This window comes from Oncorhynchus kisutch, linkage group LG26, assembly GCF_002021735.2.
Source record: "Oncorhynchus kisutch isolate 150728-3 linkage group LG26, Okis_V2, whole genome shotgun sequence".
NCBI lineage: Eukaryota > Metazoa > Chordata > Actinopteri > Salmoniformes > Salmonidae > Oncorhynchus > Oncorhynchus kisutch.
This window is the reverse complement of record NC_034199.2, coordinates 22469265-22490178: the sequence shown is the minus strand read 5'-3', so window position 1 is coordinate 22490178 and position 20914 is coordinate 22469265. Positions and strand designations below refer to the sequence as shown.

Here is a 20914-nt window from a genome sequence, read left to right as displayed (position 1 = left end):
ACACACCTTGCATTGAGATGCAGTAGACCGCTGCGCCACTCGGGAGAAATACTCATGTTCAAACCAATCCAATCCTTTCATTTAGATGTAAGAAGAATCAAGTACCTTTCCCTTTATCTGACAGAAAGAGAGAGGGAAAATGACAAATGAATTCATGGCACATTTGACCTGTTATGTTTCTGTAGTATTAAACAAGTATCACTGACTTCAAATAAGGTTCATAAAAACAGATGCAACAACATAAGAAACATAAGCAATACAACACTTATTCACAGATCTATCTGTTCAACCAAACAAGATTTGATGGTTTATCTTCAATAAGACTGTGTTCCAGAGAGCTGGTTCTCAAGCCGGATGACAGTTGTCCACAGACAGAGAATATTCTCTCCACGAACACTTGGGATGCAAGGGCAGAAACCAGATCCAGCTCCACAGGGCACAGCTTTGGATAAAGAGTCATCCTCGTCTGCCAGAACTGGAGAGGTGACTCTGTAAACATGCCCCCCCCCCCCCCCCCCCCCCATAATCTTTGATGCAAGGCTATATTTCTGAAGAACTGTGGTCGAGATGTTTACTGGATTCATCGTGCTGGCATCTTCGATGACGTGGATGTAAAGTAAGGCAGCACCCTGCACATCTCTGATTCAGAGGGGTTGGGTTAAATGCGGAAGACACACAATACATTTAGTTGACTGACTAGGTATCCCCCTTTTCCTTTTCCTTGGGGTCCTGCTGCTCCATAGCTGTACTCTCTGATTTGTTGAAGTACAAATGACTCCGCCTCCCTCATCAGTGGCTCCATCTCTGTAGAGCGAAGTGCCAGAGATATACATGGGTCTATCAGGCAAGCTGCTGCAGGGGTTGGATGGAAGTTGGCTGCCAGAGGATTCAGTATGCATGCGAAGCGCTCACACAGTGACATCAGGAGGACCTGTGCCAACTGTTTTGCAACAGTAGATGACTGCAAGTGTGCCTCAAGGTTGAGAAGACACGGCACCACATCAGACAGATTGAAGTTGCTCTAGCTTGGCCCAGTCACTGGTCAGCAAGTTGGTTGTGTGGATTGCGAATGGCTCCAGCAACTTCACAAGACGTTCTAGCTTGGCCCAGTCACGCTCCTCGCTCGCCCTCGGATTTCTTCCCTGTTAGCTAGTGATACATTAGCGAGTGACAGTGATGCACATGCTACCCACTAGGCAAAAAATCAATCTGATGACGTTGAATCAAGGTGAAAACTGATTGGATTTGCAAAATGGAATTAGCGTAAGGGCATTTCATCTTTTTTCACCAACTTTTACTGAACTCCAATGACATGGTGACATTTGTTATTGATTTCACGTTGAAATCACTTTAGTTGACATCTCAACCAAATGTAAATCAAAACTAAACGTCAACAACAACAAAAACATTCGATTTTTGCTCAAACTTCAGAATAAAAAACTTACACAAAACATAAATAATTGTTATTTATTTTAATTTAATTTGATTTTGTTTTGCAGTCTGTTTTGCAATTGTTTTCCAAATTTTTGTTTCAGTTTTTGTTTACTACAATAACTGTGGTGTTTGTGTGAGAACAGAAGAGGTCCAGTTCGAAATGGATGGGTGTGTGTTTGTGTTTCCTTCTCTACAGCCTTTCAAGATGCCTGTATCCAGCAGCTTCAGCAAATCAGTTTGGACCTGGAAGTGAAAAAGAGGGCTATATTAATAAGAAACTCAATTTTGTCTGTGACAGAAAGCCCATGTACTACCAGATAATATTTTCAGTGCTGTGTAAAGTGTGACTGTGTTCTTTGCCCAGCAGGGGGAATTATAGTCTCACATCAGGGATGTCCACCATCATGCGAGGCTTCTGGTCCCTCCACTTCCAGTTCAGAAGCAGGAAGCGCAGCGCTGGCAAGGCCAAACTGGGGTTAAAACCCTGAGGGGTAGTAAATGAGTGCCCACCTCAGGGTGAAGCGTAGACGATCAGAACAAAGTATCATGTAAATTAAGCCACACTAAGGACAAGCCCTCACCTTTCCCTAGGAGGGCTTTCAGTCTCCCTGGTGTTCCCTCCCCAATGCATGTCACCTCAAGCTTCAGCTGCTCCTCTACCTGGGGACAGAGACAGACAGACATACAGAGGACGGTCACACTTGGCTTTACTCACTCACAGAACAGCTCATCTGTATACACAAACATTCATAGGAATCTATTCTACAATAAAGTATGTTACATTGATGTGCTTTGCAAACAGCTTCAGCACTTTAGCCTCTCGCTCAAATGTTGTCAACTGTCTGGTGAAGACATAAAAACTAGGGAGCATTATACTGAGCTGAGACGTACGCTAAAGTATACAAAATGAAAGGAGATACAAATCAGATGAATAACTTTAAAAGAAGGAGATGTGAGTTGTTGCGCTTGATGAGTCTGTGGGTGGAGTTACAGACAATGAACACAATTACAGAACTATTCTCTGTGTGCTGCATCTGGACCTCAGCCCATTTGGGACAAACTGAGCGAAAAGAGAAAGGGAAAACATATACTGTGATACAAGGGACAGATGTCAATAATCTAAAGTGGCTTACTCTTTTAACTTCCTCCACAGGTCAGTCAGATGAAGAAGAGGAGATGAGGAGGGGAAGCCAACACCAGACTATCCAACACCAGACTATTAAGTTATACCCAAGTACACATCTAGGAACATGACAGAAGACTTAAAGCACAAATGGGACAGAAGTTCTATTAGTTTAACATTGAAGTTAAAAATGAGTAATGGATTGATGAGGTATGTAGGTATGTAAGGAGGGATGGTTTGGTGAGGTATGTAGGTACAGTGAGGCAAACAAATATTTAGTCAGCCACCAATTGTGCAAGTTCTCCCATGAGAGAGGCCTGTAATTTTCATCATAGGTACACTTCAACTATGACAGACAAAATTATTTTTTAAAACCCAGAAAATCACATTGTAGGATTTTTAATGAATTTATTTGCAAATTATGGTGGAAAATAAGTATTTGGTCACCTACAAACAAGCATAATTTCTGGCTCTCACAGACCTGTAACTTCTTCTTTAAGAGGCTCCTCTGTCCTCCACTCATTACCTGTATTAATGGCACCTGTTTGAACTTGTTATCAGTATAAAAGACACCTGTCCACAACCTCAAACAGTCACACTCCAAACTCCACTATGGCCAAGACCAAAGAGCTGTCAAAGGACACCAGAAACAAATTTGTAGACCTGCACCAGGCTGGGAAGACTGAATCTGCAATAGGTACGCAGCTTGGTTTGAAGAAATCAACTGTGGGAGCAATTATTAGGAAATGGAAGACATACAAGACAACTGATAATCTCCCTCGATCTGGGGCTCCACGCAAGATCTCACCCCGTGGGTTCAAAATGATCACAAGAACGGTGAGCAAAATTCCCAGAACCACACGGGGGGACCTAATGAATGATCTGCAGAGAGCTGGGACCAAAGTAACAAAGCCTACCATCAGTAACACACTACGCCGCCAGGGACTCAAATCCTGCAGTGCCAGACGTGTCCCCCTGCTTAAGCCAGTACATGTCCAGGCCCGTCTGAAGTTTGCTAGAGAGCATTTGGATGATCCAGAAGAAGATTGGGAGAATGTCATATGGTCAGATGAAACCAAAATAGAACTTTTTGGTAAAAACTCAACTCGTTGTGTTTGGAGGACAAAGAATGCTGAGTTGCATCCAAAGAACACCATACCTACTGTGAAGCATGGGGTTGGAAACATCATGCTTTGGAGCTGTTTTTCTGCAAAGGGACCAGGACGACTGATCCGTGTAAAGGAAAGAATGAATGGGGCCATGTATCGTGAGATTTTGAGTGAAAACTTCCTTCCATCAGCAAAGGCATTGAAGATGAAATGTGGCTGGGTCTTTCAGCATGACAATGATCCCAAACACACCGCCCGGGCAACAAAGGAGTGGCTTCGTAAGAAGCATTTCAAGGTCCTGGAGTGGCCTAGCCAGTCTCCAGATCTCAACCCCATAGAAAATCTTTGGAGGGAGTTGAAAGTCCGTGTTGCCCAGCAACAGCCCCAAAACATCACTGCTCTAGATGAGATCTGCATGGAGGAATGGGCCAAAATACCAGCAACAGTGTGTGAAAACCTTGTGAAGACTTACAGAAAATGTTTGACCACTGTCATTGCCAACAAAGGGTATATAACAAAGTATTGAGATAAACTTTTGTTATTGACCAAATACTTATTTTCCACCATAATTTGCAAATAAATTCATAAAAAATCCTAATATATGATTTTCTGGATTTTTTCTCTCATTTTGTCTGTCATAGTTGAAGTATACCTATGATGAACATTACAGGCCTCTCTCATCTTTTTAAGTGGGAGAACTTGCACAATTGGTGGCTGACTAAATAATTTTTTGCCCCACTGTATGTTAGGAGTGATGGTTTGGTTTGTACTCACTTTCTTTCAGGTAGGAGGAGAGGCCGTGTGTGAGGTCATTACTCGTCAGGGAAAAAAGTCACATTACGTTATTCAGAGAAAGTGACTGAGTAAGAGCGGGAGAGAGAGAAAGAGAGAGAGGGGGAGTGAGAGGGAGAGAAGGGGTACAGAGGGAGAGATAGAAGAGAGAGAGAGAGAGAAAGAAATAGAGAGACTGACAGAAAGGCTGACAGCCCTTAGACCTGCTGGTAAAACAATACAGAGGTCAGGTGACTCACCCTGCAGTTTAAACTACTCCAGCTTGATGATGGAGTGCTCATCTTTTTTTCCTTTATTTAACTAGGCAAGTCAGTTAAGAACAAATTCTTATTTTCAATGACAGCCTAGGAACAGTGGGTTCTGCCTGTTCAGGGGCAGAACGACAGACTTGTACCTTGTCAGCTTGGGGATTTGAACTTGCAACCTTCTGGTTACTAGTCCAACGCTCTAACCACTAGGCTACCTGGCTGCACCAGGTAGTGCTTTGAAGTGCTTTAGAAGCAGGTTCAGCAGGTCGCCTAGAGCGACCGGTTTGGGTTCCGTCGTGGCCAGGAGGTCTGTGATTGTCTTCTTCTGAATACAAACAGAGATATAATTCCCACTTCTAACACCAATGTGGTTGAATTAAGGCACATTTTAACTGCAGTTCCTTTTTAGGACAGCAGGTGTCTCTTCAATCCCCTCCATCCTTAGTCTTACCTATCTCTTGTTCTTGGTCTTTTTCTCGTCCTCATCAACTTTCTTCTCCTGAGCCATAAATCACTCCTGGGATTTCTGTGTAGACAAATAAAATAATTGAGAAAGTAGTAGTACAGTCGTACACCAAATGAAATGCAATGAAGTTTAAAACAAACTTTTACATACCAGTGCAGTCTTCTTCTTAGCCGGAACGGGTTCCTGTTTCCTCTTCTTTCCTTTCTTCTCCTGTGGGCTGTTTCTCCTCCTCTTTCTCCTGTGGGCTGTTTCTCCTCCTCTTTCTCCGGTGGGCTGTTTCTCCTCCTCTTTCTCCGGTTCTCTCTCCTCCTCTTTCTCCTGTGGGCTGTTTCTCCTCCTCTTTCTCCGGTTCTCTCTCCTCCTCTTTCTCCTGTGGGCTGTTTCTCCTCCTCTTTCTCCGGTTCTCTCTCCTCCTCTTTCTCCGGTTCTCTCTCCTCCTCTTTCTCCTGTGGGCTGTTTCTCCTCCTCTTTCTCCGGTTCTCTCTCCTCCTCTTTCTCCTGTGGGCTGTTTCTCCTCCTCTTTCTCCTGTGGGCTGTTTCTCCTCCTCTTTCTCCTGTGGGCTGTTTCTCCTCCTCTTTCTCCGGTTCTCTCTCCTCCTCTTTCTCCTGTGGGCTGTTTCTCCTCCTCTTTCTCCGGTGGGCTGTTTCTCCTCCTCTTTCTCCGGTTCTCTCTCCTCCTCTTTCTCCTGTGGGCTGTTTCTCCTCCTCTTTCTCCGGTTCTCTCTCCTCCTCTTTCTCCGGTTCTCTCTCCTCCTCTTTCTCCTGTGGGCTGTTTCTCCTCCTCTTTCTCCTGTGGGCTGTTTCTCCTCCTCTTTCTCCTGTGGGCTGTTTCTCCTCCTCTTTCTCCAGTTCTCTCTCCTCCTCTTTCTCCTGTGGGCTGTTTCTCCTCCTCTTTCTCCGGTGGGCTGTTTCTCCTCCTCTTTCTCCGGTTCTCTCTCCTCCTCTTTCTCCTGTGGGCTGTTTCTCCTCCTCTTTCTCCGGTTCTCTCTCCTCCTCTTTCTCCGGTTCTCTCTCCTCCTCTTTCTCCTGTGGGCTGTTTCTCCTCCTCTTTCTCCTGTGGGCTGTTTCTCCTCCTCTTTCTCCTGTGGGCTGTTTCTCCTCCTCTTTCTCCGGTTCTCTCTCCTCCTCTTTCTCCTGTGGGCTGTTTCTCCTCCTCTTTCTCCGGTTCTCTCTCCTCCTCTTTCTCCTGTGGGCTGTTTCTCCTCCTCTTTCTCCGGTGGGCTGTTTCTCCTCCTCTTTCTCCGGTTCTCTCTCCTCCTCTTTCTCCTGTGGGCTGTTTCTCCTCCTCTTTCTCCGGTTCTCTCTCCTCCTCTTTCTCCGGTTCTCTCTCCTCCTCTTTCTCCTGTGGGCTGTTTCTCCTCCTCTTTCTCCGGTGGGCTGTTTCTCCTCCTCTTTCTCCGGTTCTCTCTCCTCCTCTTTCTCCTGTGGGCTGTTTCTCCTCCTCTTTCTCCGGTGGGCTGTTTCTCCTCCTCTTTCTCCGGTTCTCTCTCCTCCTCTTTCTCCTGTGGGCTGTTTCTCCTCCTCTTTCTCCGGTTCTCTCTCCTCCTCTTTCTCCGGTTCTCTCTCCTCCTCTTTCTCCTGTGGGCTGTTTCTCCTCCTCTTTCTCCTGTGGGCTGTTTCTCCTCCTCTTTCTCCTGTGGGCTGTTTCTCCTCCTCTTTCTCCGGTTCTCTCTCCTCCTCTTTCTCCTGTGGGCTGTTTCTCCTCCTCTTTCTCCGGTTCTCTCTCCTCCTCTTTCTCCGGTTCTCTCTCCTCCTCTTTCTCCTGTGGGCTGTTTCTCCTCCTCTTTCTCCTGTGGGCTGTTTCTCCTCCTCTTTCTCCTGTGGGCTGTTTCTCCTCCTCTTTCTCCGGTTCTCTCTCCTCCTCTTTCTCCGGTTCTCTCTCCTCCTCTTTCTCCTGTGGGCTGTTTCTCCTCCTCTTTCTCCGGTTCTCTCTCCTCCTCTTTCTCCGGTTCTCTCTCCTCCTCTTTCTCCTGTGGGCTGTTTCTCCTCCTCTTTCTCCGGTTCTCTCTCCTCCTCTCCCCCCGAGGCATCTGAAAAAGCAGGAAAAAAGTGTCTGTTATATTTTGACTTTGCGCAACCTCAACCTCTGCTCACTGGACAGGCATAGTTACCATAACAACAAGGTGCATTGTCAACAAGAACACTACTTTATAGTCACCATGGATATCAATGTTGTAACATAGAGCCAAACCAAATGCCTGGCTATCTTTAACAACCCTCTCTCCACTCTATACCACTTCCCACCCATCCCCCCCTCATCTCTCTCACCCCTCACCTCTTATCCCCATGCTGTGAAATCATGTTCAGGTCCCATGGGAACAGAGGACAGAGGAGAATGCTGCTCAGAAATACCTCTGGTTTAATTTAAACAGGCTAATGCCACAGTAACCATAGATATAGACTGTAAAGACCAGACTGACACAGGTCTCTATTCCACAGGTTATCTGGTCATGGACCCACCCACATGGTGATAGAATTGAACGGCTACGTTGACATATTGACATCCTGTCTGTCATACAGTACAAGTCTCCCTTTTAATGATAGTGTTCATTCTATCTATTCCATATCTGTGGTTGAACCTCACTTGTCCCAGAGAACATGATCTACCCCTGAGGCTGCCTTGTGGCACGTCCTTATTAAAGCCCATGTATGTTCCATTGCTTGTCTGTCTGTCGGTCCCAGGTGTATAATGATCGCAATGTGACCAGGGCTTATTGGGGACCTGGTGGCATGTGGCACGGCTGGGTTTTACGAGATCAACCCGAGCTGTGGTGTTTGACTGAATGTGTAGGCTGAGGAGTTCATATATTTATAATATGTTTGTAAGACACCATTGCCTGATTCCCTCTTCATGTGACCCTCATAAATACCACCAATAGGAACAGCAATAGGTCATTCCCAATTCCCATGGATCCATAGGCCTATGAGGTGAAGGAGTGATAATAACTCCCCCTCTAAAATACAGATGAGTGTCTGTCTGCCCAGACAGTGACAGAGCTTACACATTAGTGTATGCATGCGTAGGCATTCATTCACACTAGACTATATTCACAATGCATTAATCAATTGGCACAACTGAAATTAATTGAGAAAATCTTACAGACTGTGACTTTAAGAGGAAATCACTTGGAGATGTAGACATCACTATGGTTGCCAAGCACTTGTGGAGTAACATCAATGTGGCTACAGAGTATATTTAGAGTAATGAAGGAGTATATTTGGAGTAACACAAGGGTGTCCACTGATCTTTTTAGGCTTAGTACACTCACAGGATACTTTGCAGGATGGTTGGGTCATTCTCTGAGTGTCCGGCATAGCTGACAATGACGTACATTAGCCGCTCAATATACCTCAATGACAAACTGCACACAACACAACGCCAACCAACCAGAGTGTGTGTCTGTGCATGCATGGTTATCAGCCATCTCCTTTCCCGTTGTTCTCCATCTTGGTCACCCTCTCTGTTCCCATCTCACCGATCTCTCTCCATCTCTCCCTTTTCTATCTTGATCTGTCCCTCTCTTTTTCATGCTCTGACACTTTTCAGTCATGACCATCTGTCCAGGGGAAAGAGGTTAGGAGGATAGTGTGTTTAGGCACAGGGGGTTGTAGCAGGAAAGTGTGTGTGTGTGTGTGTGTCTAGTGTGAGAGAGGATGCATGTTACATTTAATTAGCACCGACTCATTTCTGCATGGTAGGTCTGATCCAACCACTACTCCCTGGCCCCACCCCTTCACTCTATACTTTACAGTCATCTGTCAGGGCAATCGCTCCCTCTCTCCATCCGTCCATCCTCCACTCTAAGCCCCACTCCATCCCTTCCTTAAGGATCAAACCACACACTCTCTCTCACACACACATCCCTTTCTCTTTCCTTCTATCTGGACCACTTGGAGAAAATGTAAGGACACAAAAGTGGGGGAAATAGGGAAGAGAGAGAAAAGCATATCAAGGAATAGACAAACAGGGGACAAGAGGAGAGCATAAGAAGAAGAAGAGTAGAGGAGGACTTTATTGGATGACAGATCAGGGGAAGGAGTACCAGACTCAGACGGAGCAGCACAGCCGGACACAATCACTTGTCTGCTCCATCAGTCCTGCAGGTACATTTGCCTGCCTGCCTGCCTGCCTATCTGTCTGTCTGTTAACCTGTCTGGCTGCATAAACATTGGCTTTGTAAACTGGGAGTTGCTCTCATAGAAATAACAACTAATTATAGTTCTGTGGTTGCTTTGGACTGGTTTGGATGAGCCAGTTTTAGCTGCTGTTCTATTCTAAATTCTAAGATTGAGTTTCTCTGCTTCTTACGTTTGACTCACTTCATACTCCATCTACACTGTAGATGCGTGAGGATCTGAGTGTGTGACTCACTGTGTGAGACTGAAACAACGCCCTCTCTTCTGTACAGTGTGGTGCTGGGAAACAGTGACCTAATCACCAAACACCAGTTCCTGGTTGACTACATCAATCGCTCAGTAATATGTAGTATAATGATGTGCCAAGCACTGTTTGACTAATGCTGAGCAATGAATGACCACAAATACTCCAGAGTATTTTGCTCCTGAGTGGCACTGCGGTCTAAGGCAGTGCATCTCAGTGGTAGAGGCATCACTACAGACACTGGTTCGATTCCAGGCTGTATCACAACTGGCAATGATTGGGAGTCCCATAGGGCGGCGCAGAATAGGCCCAGCATTGTCCGGGTTAGGGTTTGGCTGGGGTAGACCGTCATTGTAAATAAGAATTTGTTCTTAACTGACTTGCCTAGTTAAATCAAATGAAAAAATACCACTGTCAAGCTGTGTGTGTGTGTGTATGTGTGTGTGTGGAGTTGATTCAGCAAGTGTCTGACTGATTTTAGGATTATGCAGGGGCCGGGTTTACATTGAGTGAACAACGACTATAACAGTGAGGTGGGGGTCTCTAATACAAGTTTAAGTATGTGTGTGTATATGGTGTGTGCCAGGCGTGCGTGTGTAGTATGGGCACAGGGTTACTGAGGGCATCGGGTACAAGGGATATGGTTTCCCCCCATGGAACAGCAGATGGATCACATTTCCCTGGAGGTGACTCTAGGAAAAGAGCTCTATTAATATAATGTTCTAATGCTAGAACAAGAACACACTATGCTAATACTAGCATGAAACCCCCTCAGAGCAGCTGGACCGCTGGGAGGAAAGGCTAATGCTAATCACATTTAAGCCACTAGCAAGAATGCTATCAATGATCAAATACATGCAGTACCCTACACAATGTCACAATCATTATAATAACTGGACCAAAGCGCAGCGTGATCTGGGTTCCACATCTTTTTATTTCTAAGTGAAACTCTCAGCAAAACAAAAACAATAAATCTCAAAAACGAACCGTGCCGCTAACAATAGTGCTAACAGGCAACTATCCATAGACAACATCCCACCAAGCACAATGGGGAAATGGCTGCCTAAATATGATCCCCAATCCGAGACAATGACAATCAGCTGCCTCTGACTGGGAACCATACCAGGCCAACATAGAAATATAAATCACCTAGATGACCCACCCTAGTCACACCCCGACCTAACCAACATAGAGAATAAAAAGCTCTCTATGGTCAGGGCGTGACACACAACTACTGTAGCCTAGAAAGTAAGGAAAGATGCTAAACACATTCACATGTAGGCCTCTACATAACAGCACAAAAAAGCAAACGTGTTTTGGTGATTGAAAGTGTTCTAGTTTATGTGTCGGAACACTGCTAGGCTAGGCTGTGTTATGTACTGTCCTGTCCTGTTCTTGTCAAAATACTTGCACATTAATCCCTGATTTATACATGTGTGACGTGTGAAAAGTAAAAATACCCCCCATGATGCATCACACAGAGGTCACTCCTAAAAGTCACTGCCATTTTGGGTCCGTTCGGCTACACACACACCGTATATACCACACGCACACTACATCTGGGCCAGTCCTGCTACACACACATCACGAGTACGCCACACACACACCACATCTGGGCCAGCCAGTCCTACCAAACACGCACACACACACTCCTGGTCTTGCTCCATCTGAGCAGGCCCACAGCCTGAAAAGGTGAAAGGTCAGAGGGGGGTGAAATTTTGCCACATTATGCATTATTTTTCTGACCCCTAACCCCTGACCCCTCATCCAGTCCAGATGGTTAGAAACTGCTTTGGACACAGATAAGGCTTATGGGTGAATGAGTTCACAGGAGAGAGACACAGGGATCAATGGAAGTGAATGGCCTTAGAGTGGGCCAATACTAAAATAAATTGAGGTGACTGACTGGTTTTAATTGAGATCAATGGAGATGACTGGTTTTAATGGGAATCTAGAGGTGATTGGTTTTGGAGATCAATTGACTGGTTTCCGGATAGAGCTGATTCTGCCTCAGACAGGCACCATGTTGTCACTGACACACACCCACTGAAATTGTCTCTGTAGTACAACATACCCTGTTGCTGTTGTAAATGTACGATAAAATCATGGAATGGTTTTGAGTACCGTATAAAAACCAGGTAGACTCTTTTCAAAATACACACACACACACACACACACACACACACACACACACACACACACACACACACACACACACACACACACACACACACACACACACACACACACACACACACACACACACACACACACACACACACACACACACACACACACACACACTCTTGGTGATTATCACTGCAGGGCAGATAGCTCTAAGTGCCCTGAGAAAAGCTCTTTATCACTAACAGGGCTAACTCTATTAGTCTGATTAAAGATACCACTCAGCCCTGCAGGATAGCATCAACCCGTGTGTTTGTTTGTTTGTTTGTGCTTATGTGCTGCTTCAACACGGTTAATCTCACTTTTAATCACTCAAGACCGTATCCTCACTTACTGAATCCTTACTTGAGATATATAGTGTATGCATAAGTTCAACATCCATTGGTAGTGGATGAGGTAAGTTACCCCTAATTAGGAATGGGCATTTGAAATGACTTCACTATTCAAATAATATCATGCATTTTTGGGGATATGCGGATAGTCGAAATACACTTTATATTTTTTAAAACTTTTTTACTACTTTGGGGACTTGCTCGTGTGACTCAGGAGAGGCGCTCTACTTGTTGTTTCAGCACAGGCAGGTGGAGGAGGGACACGAGAGGAGCAGGGACCGGGGTGTCTAATATGGAGGGAGTGGACTCGCGCAAGTTGGCGTGTCATCTTCAATTCCGGGACATGCCGACCGGGACATGCCGACCGGGACATGCCGACCGGGACATGCCAACCTGGACATATTTCCGCCACTTTTCCATAACGGTTTAAACCGGCCAGGCAAAAAAGTAGATCTCATACATTGTAACATATTCAAGAGTACAAAAACTACATTTCACGACTCAATTTAGTGATAAAAAGATGGCCTCAACTGTACATGTGACATAATGTACAGTTTAAGCTCTTAAATGATTAACTTGCGACGACTGTCTCTTGCCAGCTCTTCACTTGTCACCTGGAAAATCTCTCTCCATTTAGGTCATTGAGGCTAGCATTTGTTGAGCTAGTTGCCATGACACCCATACCTACAAAAGCCAACAAGGATCAAATTAAGAAATTATTCCTTAGCGGAATGAGAAAATGCGTTTCTCAGCTGGCAGATTTGGAATCATATGCAGACATTGCAATACGATTCAAGATCAAATCAAATCACATTTTATTGGTCACATACACATGGTTAGCAGATGTTATTGTGAGTGTAGCGAAATGCTTGTACTTCTAGTTCAGACAGTGTAGCAATATCTAACAGAGCGGCATAGACAATATAAAATACACTATATACATATGAGATGAGTAATGCAAGATATGTAAACATTATTAAAGTGGCATTATTAAAGTAACTATTGATCACTTTATTAAAGTGGCCAATGGCTTGAAGTCTGTATGTAGGCAGCAGCCTCTCTGTGTTAGTGATGGCTGATTAACAGTCTGATGGCCTTGAGATACAGTGGATTGCGAAAGTATTCATCCCCCTGGCATTTTTACTATTTTGTTGCCTTACAACCTGGAATTAAAATAGATTTTTGGGGGCGTTGTTTCATTTGATTTTCACAACATACCTACAAGTTTGAAGATGCAAAATATTTTTGTGTGAAACAAACAAGAAATAAGAGAAAAAACGGAAAACTTGAGTGTGCATAACTATTCACCCCCCCAATCGGATTGAGATCTGGGCTTTGACTAGGCCATTCCAAGACATTTAAATGTTTCCCATTAAACCACTCAAGTGTTGTTTTAGCAGTATGCTTAGAATCCTTGTCCTGCTGGAAGGTGAACCTCCGTCCAAGTCTCAAATCTCTGGAACACTGAAACAGTTTTCCCTCAAGAATTTCCCTGTATTTAGCACCATACATCATTCCTTCAATTCTGACCAGTTTCCCAGTCAGTGCAGATGAAAAACATCCCCACAGCATGATGATGCCACCACCATGGGCATCATCATGGGGGATGTTTTTTTTCGGGGTGATGATTGTGCCAGACAGCGTTTTCCTTGATGGCCAAAAAGCTCAATTTTAGTCTCATCTGACCAAAGTATCTTCTTCCATATGTTTGGGGAGTCTCCCACATGCCTTTTGGTGAACACCAAACGTGTTTGCTTATTTTTTTCTTTAAGCAATGGCTTTTTTCTGGACACTTTTCCGTTAAACCCAGCTCTGTGGCGTGTACGGCTTAAAGTGGTCTTATGGACACATACTCCAATATCCGCTGTGGAGCTTTGCAGCTCCTTCAGGGTTATCTTGGTCTCTTTGTTGCCTCTCTTATTAATGGTTTGTCACCTGGTTTGTGAGTTTTGATGGGCGGCTCTCAATTGGCATGTTTGTTGTAGTGCCATATTATTTACATTTTTAAATAATGAATTTAATGGTGCTCCGTGGGATGTTCAAAGTTTTGGATATTTTTTATAACCCAACCCTGATCTGTACTTCTCCACAACTTTATCCCTGAACTGTTTGGAGAGCTCCTTGGACTTCATGGTGCCACTTGCTTGGTGGTGCCCCTTGCTTAGTGGTGTTTCAGACTCTGGGGACTTTCAGAACCAATGTATATATACTGCGATCATGTGACAGATCATGTGACACTTAGATTGCACACAGGTGGACTTTATTTAACTAATTATGTGACTTGGCTTTACTCCTCTCCCCCAATGTGCTTTGAGAGGGAGGTGAGGAATGTGGGAAACAAGGGGATAATCTCAATTGCATTTCCTTGATTCCTTACGTCCTCCCCCTCGCCTCCTTCTCAAACCCCATTGGATAAGAAGGTGAGAGGGGAAGGAGACGAGAAGAGAGGATGCGACGTATCAAGGAAATGCAATTGAGATTCTCTCAAGGACAGAGGAAGCAAGTATTTGTCTGGAGCTCACCCCCTTACCCAGACGAACAGTCATTGGTCTATTATAATCAGGTCACATTGTGTGACGTCATGATATGGACCAAAAGTTCCATCACATCTGAACAGGCTGAAACAAAACATGCAGATTTAACTTCTTTAGGAAAAGAGCCCTAATGTTGGAAACAAACATCATTATGTTGTCATCCAGAGTCACATTTAGATATAGCACACAATATTTTACCTACAGCAGGTTTTTAAAGGACCAAAGAGTTTGGTCTGCTTTGTGTTTTCATTTTGGCCATGGAAAAAACACTGATATCATCCCGGCCCTATCTCAGAGTGTGTGTGTGGAAATATATTTAAAAAAAACTAGTTTTTAACTGCACTTTAACATTTTTAGACAGTGCCAGACTGACTGACAGACTGCACTACCATAATACCCATGGCTGTCCAGAAACAACCCCTAGCCCCTACTGCCCAGAGTCTAGACACTTGTGGAGATCTGCGAGGGATTGATGGGTGGTGACATGGTGAGAGCTCCACCTTCCCCACCGAAAAGGCTTGGTGGAAGTTTGGTGGTATTGTTTACACCTGTCCAATCCTCTCAGACCTCCACAAGTGTCTAGGGGCAGGGGCTAGGGGTTGCTTCTGGACAGGACCCCACAACCCTCGAGGCGGTGGTTGGATGTTTCATTCCATTTCTATACACACATGGATTTGCACAGGTGTAAACTGGACACACCCACAGCACCCTATCAGGCTGATCAGACAGTTCTGAGTAGTTGAAGACCTTCTGTAAACAATGAAATGATATATTTACACGTCTACTATTCACACCCTTGCTTTATTCCAGCTAGTTAGATGTGCAACCACTGACTAACTATAGCTAGCAGCATATCTCTAGTCTAGCAATGAAAACTGTTGTTTTGGCTGTATGGCATCATTGAATAAGATTACCCATGGTTAGTTAGGTAGCTAGGATATATCAGTCAGCTAACCATTTACAGTAACCGCAGTTCATTACTAAGTCAATTCACACGAAATCTTACTTTATCTTGGCAGTGTGGCACAATATGGGGAGCTATTAATAGATGAATTAATTGATCATAGATTCATAGATTCATGGAATGGTGTTAGAAGGGTGAACTCCTACTTTGAACGGATAGGAAGTGTAGGCTGTGCACTTAACCAATGACAGGCATTCCAAATTTAACCCCACCCCATGTGCAAATCTAAATATTAAGCAGTTGTTTTTGGTTTTATATGCAAAAATTAAAACCAACCCACTTTTTATTTTTCTATTTCTATTCAAAAACAAACAAGCCATTTTCAGGTTCCTGGTTGGTCCATTTGAACTCTGAAAACAAACAGTGAAAACATCCACAGACTGTAATAATACATTTGAACATCTTGGCCATGTTCTGTTATAATCTCCACCCGGCACAGCCAGAAGAGGACTGGCCACCCCACATAGCCTGGTTCCTCTCTAGGTTTCTTCCTAGGTTTTGGCCTTTCTAGGGAGTTTTTCCTAGCCACCGTGCTTCTACACCTGCATTGCTTGCTGTTTGGGGTTTTAGGCTGGGTTTCTGTACAGCACTTTGAGATATCAGCTGATGTACGAAGGGCTATATAAATACATTTGATTTGATTTGATTTGATTAATATTACCTCAGGAATCTTGACATAATGTTGTCCACAACATAGGCTAATTATCTTGACTGCTGTGACAACATAGACACCAAAATGTTTTGTCAATTGTCCAGATCAACATGAATTCCCGCACTTTGGCTGTTGTTCGGTCACGTGCAGTATCACACCAGCTTTTCATCTATTGACTGTCATTCAAAAAGTTATTTCCTGAATCAGCTGATGTTATGTGATAATTTCCCCACTTAATTAAACAGTTAAACATCAAATGCGTATCAAACAACTATACTGCATCATTATTGAAGAACTCTGTTAATGACAGTATACATGTTGCTTGATTCATCTTGTTAAAGTTACTCTTTCAGTTAGAAGCATACGATTTTGCAATCCATACATTATTTTGGATATGTGTGCCCATGAAAACTGTTTCCACACCGTAACATAGGGAGATACAAAATGTTATGATGTTACAGTACACTTCCGATGTCTCCATTCAAAAAAGAGTCCGACAGCAATATCCAATATTCAGTATCCAATATCCATATCATCAACACAATTCCGTCTTCCACTCTCCTGGCTTACTTGGATACTAGCAGGGGCGCAACTTTCACTGGGGACAGGGGGGACATGCCCCCCCAACACACATTCTGAAATAGCATTTTCGTCTCCCCCAGTTTTATCATTGGAATGTGATACAAAACGAGGCAACAGTGTGCTTTAGGACCATTCGAACGCCTCCAAGCGGTCGGGTAGGCTGTTTGGAGTGTTTATCCCACTGGATTAAAAAACAAAAAGTTATTCCCCCCCACTTCTAAAACTAAAGTTGCGCCCCTGGATACTAGTGTGTCAGTAGCTTAGTACAGGGATAGTTATGAAGGCTAAAACTGACCAATATGATATCCCCTCAGGCCCATTTTGACCAGACTGTGTTTCTCATCTTTTCTTTCATTATGGTTGATGTTCATTTTGACCTTTTGGGTCAGCAAAATAACATGTTTCTGTGTTTCAGAAATTCTAGCCGACTTTTTAATCAACTTGAAGTGGTACAAAAATCTATACTTCATCCCAGGTCAAGTAGCAACCGCCTATTTTGCAGTCCAAGGATATATTGGTGATGTTGAGGCCTGCAGTTTCTTCCTCCTAAAGACACTATTGAAGATGTGTTATTGTTAAATCAATAGTAAATTTAGCCTCCTACAAAAGCACAAAGTCAACGACCACTTTAGTGTCTGAGTCGGTGGGAGAAGTCAGATTGATGAAACGCGTCTGGGGAGATGTTCTGCTCATAGAATTTCCGTAGAAAGGGGTAACACATTTGTTGATTGTTTTCCTTTGGTTTAAAGGCAGATATATATTTTATGGGGGGTTAGGAAATGAAGCAGTTTCAGGAAAGGGCAGGGAGCGCAGGTTGTAAACTCTGACATGGATCAACCACTAGATTTAGATCTGTGGTGATAGAGTTATCTAGTCACTGGTGTCACGACGGCAGAATATTTGGCTAAATACTGCCCCCTATTGGATTGACCAACACATTTCAGCTTTCACATGCTAAGCAGAGAGGTGGTTACGAATAACCAAGCCTTTTTATTCAAGCAAGTGTCAAAATACTTCAATGTATTATACTGAATAAGACTCTTGTGAGTTTAGAGTATTGACATTTATTTTGGCAGCAGAGTGAGCACAATTCAGGGCCACTAAGCCAACACATATAATTCTAAAGTGCTGTTAAATTTGACCCTTTCTCTCCAGTGTGGTAGTGTGTGTGTGCTTGCCCCGGGGAGCGATTCGCTAATGTCTACATTTCCTGATCCAAAGCCACAAGCATGTCACACAAGACCACAGTGCACTCTGGGGGTTTACAGTATTATAGTATAGAAAGTTTTCCATTAGGATCGGAGAGAAACAGTCTGCATATAAACACAGCAAAAAGTTACTGGCCAGTCTAGTTCCTCATGTACATAACCTCATAGCCCAGACAGTGATGAAGAAATTCAAACGGAACTTACAGATAAAATACTCCAGCTATTTGACAATTACAACTATCATTATCAATAATTACATTTTTTTTTAAAGGGCCGAAGATAAAAGGCATGAAGCTGACGTCCCATTAAAGGCTTTATATCCATCAACCCTGGGTGACTGTACTGTACTTGACACAATGTTCTCTAAACAAAGACAGAGGTTAACATCCACTGGGACAAGAACATCACATTCTCTCCTCACCCCTTCCTGTGCACGTGAGTGTGTGTGTTGTGTAACTGCCAATATGTCTTACTTAAATAAAAAATAATGTGTGTGTGTGTGTGTGGACTGTCATTTCCCAGCTGGTTCTCTTCCACTCTCTCGTGGTAACATCCAGAATAAGAAGCTTTGAGTTTTTCACAATGCAGGGGTACAGAGTCATAAAACCATTGACCTGTGATGTCAGAATGGTTGCATGTGAGATCCATGTGTCTTTGAGGGCCAAAGCGCATCTTTAAACTTTCCCTCTCCCCCTGACAGGTAGTGTCTGTCTGATGTTTAGGATCACTCCATCCTCTCTCTATCAATCATCTCTGTAGCACTCTGAAGCAATGCCAGAAGAATGTAGGATCTGATGGCTGTGGATGGATGGCAAACACAGGTGTGTGTGTGCGTACGTGAATGTGATATGCGTAAACTGCAAACTTCTCTCTACCTTGCAAGCATACTGTATCCATCCCACAGAAATACACATCAGTCTCACATTGTGAGCGTGCAAACACACAGGCAAAAAGACACACCAGTGTAATTTCAAATGCTTCCCCCTATCCAGAGATTGACCTTCCGTCAAGAGAATTTAGTACAATCTTAATTTTGCAGGAGAGGACTCACACACCATCTTATATCCTCACTCCACATTTCATTACATCAGACTGACATCCAAATGGACTCTGCTTTGCTTTCCACACTTGAGTCCATGTTACGCCGTTGTGATTGACAGGCATACTCTACTTGGAAAAAGAGAGGTCTACAGTCGGAAAGAGTGATTTTAAGTTCAAGAGACTGCATCCAGCCAAGAAAATAACCAGTAAAATGATTGGGAATCATATAGAGATATATTACCCTCTGACAGGGCAGTTTAGCCAATAATAACAATAAGTAAGGGACATTTCATATGTATCAGTTATATTAGTGTGGGAGAACGAAGCACTAACCATGCATGTGTGAAACTCCAGAGGCCAGAAGTGGGAACTCTCCAAAGACAAGAAACAGAGAGAGACAAACTACACATATAACTGATTCATAAGTGGTAAAAAGCCTTTAGAATCTCTAACCATTGTATGAAATGATCAATATTACAGTATTAGACTAGTAAAACCTACAAATCAAACCTCTTGTGCAAGGTGACTCATCACAATGGCAGCCAGCTTGTTAAGTCCTATGAATTGTGATTTTCTCTCGTACAGTTTCAAAGGTAGGAGAAAGTTCACACTGTTCACCATAGACATTTCCTGGATTGTGGACATGTTTTTTTTTTCACTTCATTGCGCATGACTTTTTCCTCTGGTGCCATACCATGAACAGGATACAATAAAACGTCATATCTGTGAAAACTGCCTCACCCCCAAGATTCCATAAAATCCTGCTTCTCTGAGGGCCGCAGAATCCTAACTTGATGTCAGCTAACTTGAGTGAATGTGCATAGAGTATTAGAGATTCAACCTGAGACGACCCGGGATCAGAATATTAAACCACATAAATAGGCATAAACAGCTCCCCTACATATCAACATATGACTTCATAAGGGTCACGACGGTTCAGCTAATTCCTTCTACTTTGTTTCCCCATCAGAGCTGACTCAGTAGGCCACGGCGTATAAATCAGCGCTGAGATTTGCTTTGAGCCTTTGATCTCTGTGGTAATGGTTCGCTGTCTGAAACGTAACTCGGACTCGTGTCACTAATATAAGTGTTTTACAGAAAGCCTCTTCTCCAATCCTGGAAGGAGAGCCCAAGTTAAAAATTTTGGGAACCCCTGCCCTACTGGACATCCGTTCCAATATGTCTGGCACATTTACTAGCTCTCCATAGAAGCAGAAAGAGAGAGAGAAAAAAAGTTATGAACTCTCCTGCTGAGAAAGAGGTAACTTAGCCATTTTCTAACAGAAGAGAGGTGAAGAGAATGGGTGGTGATGATAGTTTTTTTCCATTTCGCGAGGAGTTGATCAGAAAACTGCCAGAGGGAACCTGGGTGATTCTCATGAAACCAGTTTTACCATGGCAGTAGCAAATTGAGTTAGAAAACCATGATGCATCTTCAGCAGGCCATCAGGACATCAGACTGTTAAACAGAAATCACTAAATGAGAGAGGCTGCTGCCTACATTGAGACCCAATCACTTCCACTTAAATAAATGGATCACTAGTCACGTTATACAATGCACTCTAAATAATGCCACTTTAACAATGTTTACATATCTTACATTACTCATATCACATGTATACCTCCTATGCCGCTTGGCCATCGCATACCTAGTTTATGGCACAGTTTCTTAATTGAAATCAATTCTAAATTTCCACCTGAATTTAAAAATAATTATCCTTAAATTCTCATTACCGAAACGGATTAAATTCTCAGATAATTTTAGAACATTTTACTTTAGAAAAACCTAACTTATTTGAATGAAACACAAAACATGTTGCTATAGTTTGTCTATAAATAATCAAAATTGTATACTAGTTGAATT

The 20914-nt window shown here is 43.4% G+C and overlaps 1 protein-coding gene and 1 long non-coding RNA gene across 3 annotated transcripts in view; one reads left to right on the top strand and one right to left on the bottom strand.

The window, feature by feature from the left end:
• Positions 1-1453: 1453 nt before the first annotated feature.
• LOC109871394 (uncharacterized) lies at positions 1454-5449 on the bottom strand. 2 transcript variants are annotated; one of them, XR_004205691.1, is made up of 7 exons: positions 5323-5449; positions 5158-5232; positions 4441-5031; positions 2568-2676; positions 2016-2094; positions 1820-1918; positions 1464-1677 (listed from the first exon to the last, which is right to left on the bottom strand). It is a non-coding gene; the product is annotated as an uncharacterized LOC109871394 (long non-coding RNA). The 2 variants fall into 2 exon arrangements; XR_002252292.2 differs by having other exon boundaries at positions 1454-1677; positions 4441-5232.
• Positions 5450-8987: 3538 nt separating this feature from the next.
• Positions 8988-20914, top strand: part of LOC109871192 (filamin A-interacting protein 1-like) — a 43799-nt gene continuing 31872 nt past the window's right edge. The window contains exon 1 of the mRNA XM_020462014.2: positions 8988-9276. The gene's annotated coding sequence lies outside the window, so the exon portion shown is untranslated. The remainder of the gene's footprint in view (positions 9277-20914) is intronic.